The following is a 2500-nucleotide window of genomic DNA, read 5'->3' as shown; positions in this document are numbered from 1 at the left end:
CTTATCGGAAAGAGCAGGGACCTACTACCTACAGGCAGAGACAGGACAGCAAACTTATGGGCACCTGATTGTAAGTCATATCTATTCTTTGCTCGTGAAGTCTACGAAGCGAGCCTTCACTGGGGAGATAGCGACCTCTTAAACTCCACTACTACTACCTGTACTCAATCAAGTACAAGTAAAAAAAAAAAAGAAACAATTAATATTTTTATTTTTGGAAGCGAAGCGACCTAGTCGAGCTATTGTCAAGTTAAGCAGTTCCTCTTGTCGAGCTAGACTCTACTCGCGCTATAGTCGAGGAAAGCTCGCGCGTTATTCGTGTTAAGCTGTCGAGTTAACTAGACTCGAGGAACTAATCCTTTAGGTTTAGGCAACTCCTCCTCTCTGAGAAGAGGACACTTACTTAGTTCAGTGCAACAACAAAAGAAAGGACCCTTACCCCTCTATATCCCTTTTTTTTGGGGGGAAGATCAAACTCTTGAACTAAATCTACTACTGTTCTCACTCATTGACATAAGTAAAAGCTAAAACTTCCTTACTAAAAGAACTCGTACCGGTACTCTTGAGTTCACAACCCTAAAAACCTTAGATTGGAGTATAAACTCGATCCTACTAATTACGTAGAACCATGAGCCATCGATCGAGTGAGTTCGAGGTGGTTCATGCTTTCTATATAACTCGCTGTACGCTAAGGCAAAGGTTGTAACCATGCGTCATGCGTGCCGTAAGCGGGCTCTGGTGGGGGAACCCGTAGGAAGGGGGGACGACCCGCCGAATTCACATCAGAAATCGCCAGAACACAAACGAAATCTTGAATTGCGTATAGAAACAAAACGAACCACTTCTATTCTCGGAGCTGAGGTATATGAAGAATGGCTTTTTGGTCCCTTTCGTCCAGTGGTTAGGACACCGTCTTTTCATGTCGAAGACACGGGTTCGATTCCCGTAAGGGATGGCTACTCTTTCCCGGCCGCTTTCAGTTAGTGTTCATTGCTGAGTGATCGCTCGCTATCTGGCTGGAAAAGGTGGTCCGGAAGCTTTCTCTCTCCCAGCAAGCAAGACGAGATCACCACTTCTCTCAGTAATGGACTTCCTTTCATTCTTCCTTAGCCTTAGATGTCCTATCATAGATTATCGAACCTCCGACAGACTCCCCATGCATGCGTTCTTTCTCTCCTCCCCTCAGCCATACATCTCTTTTTTTCTTTTGGCCGTTTTTGTTAGGCATTGAACCCCACCTTAGGTGCTGAGTGGTGTCCTCCCCTCCCTAATACCTAACAAAAAGTTCCGTCTATGGAGCCTAAAGCTTAAACCATGGCAGTAAGCAGTAAGTTGGCCTAGTCTCTTGCCCAGCCTTCGCCTTCTTCAGTGGCCAAGTTGAAGCGTTCAACGGTTCTTCGGCCTACCACCTTTCTTTTTCAAGGTTGAGCTTGTTCAATTGAAGCTAATGCTATGCTGCCCTTCCCTTGTTCAAGAGAAGGCGAGGACTTTTAGCTACCGGCCCAAACAAAAGAGATTAGCCTCTTGATCGATCGATTGATTGGATTGCAGTACGAAGGGGTTTAAGAAGGAGGCATTGGAGAGAAGTAGGCATGGTGGCCAACCAAGGCAGTGAAATCGAGACAATCAATCGGAAGGAAGAGGGTTTAGTTAGGAGTCCGGGTTCCATCCTATAAGTTGAAGGAAGGGGGCAAAGGAAGTTATCTTTGCCCTTAGTCTTGGGTTCAGTGAATAGGGAAATTAGGTTAGTCTTATTCCCTAGCTGAGTGAATAGGCCGATCTCTCGTATAGTGATAACGCTTTCTCTGATAGGGGTCTATTTTATCTGACTTGACTCAGCTTGACCTACTTGACTCAGCGGTTAGAGTATCGCTTTCATACGGCGAGAGTCATTGGTTCAAATCCAATAGTAGGTAAGGCCGAAAGCCCTGCGCCAGCATGACAGCAAGCACGGACTGGCGGAGTCAACTGAATGACCAAAGCATCGGTTGCTTCCACTTGTGGCCTTCTTCGACCGCCTTGACACCTTAATCTCAGGGAACCCCCTCTCCTCTCTTCTTCTCTTCATGTATGTGGGCTGCCTGCCCCGTCCCGAATAGACGAACAGGAACAAGCTAAAGGCGCGAGAGAGAGTTTATACTCAATGCACCTCCCCTCTTCCACAATTAGGTGAAGACCAGGGGGCCGGAAACCCCAACGGTAAACCTTTCACCGCGCCACACGATTCTTTCGCGAAGCGCTCTCTCAGACGCACTCCTGCCTCCGCAAGCAAAGAGGTTTCAAAGATACCAGGCGACCAAGTGAAAGTGAACAGCCCCGAGCAAATCTTATAGAGAGCGTACCCGTTGTAGCCAAAAAAAAAGAAATGAACACATCTATAGTTGTGGACAGTAAAAAAAAGAGGTTCTTCGAAGCTGTGCTAATGGTGGTCAAGGATAAGGTACTAGTTTCAGTGGGAGACATTCAGTCTGCATGAGAAATCTGGGAGACTCCACAGAGA

The sequence above is a fragment of the Vigna unguiculata genome, unplaced genomic scaffold (genome assembly GCF_037176805.1).
Source record: "Vigna unguiculata cultivar grain cowpea cultivar isolate G323 ecotype 2 unplaced genomic scaffold, ASM3717680v1 ptg000440l, whole genome shotgun sequence".
In the NCBI taxonomy this organism is placed as follows: Eukaryota; Viridiplantae; Streptophyta; class Magnoliopsida; order Fabales; family Fabaceae; genus Vigna; species Vigna unguiculata.
Note: the sequence above shows the minus strand (reverse complement) of the source record.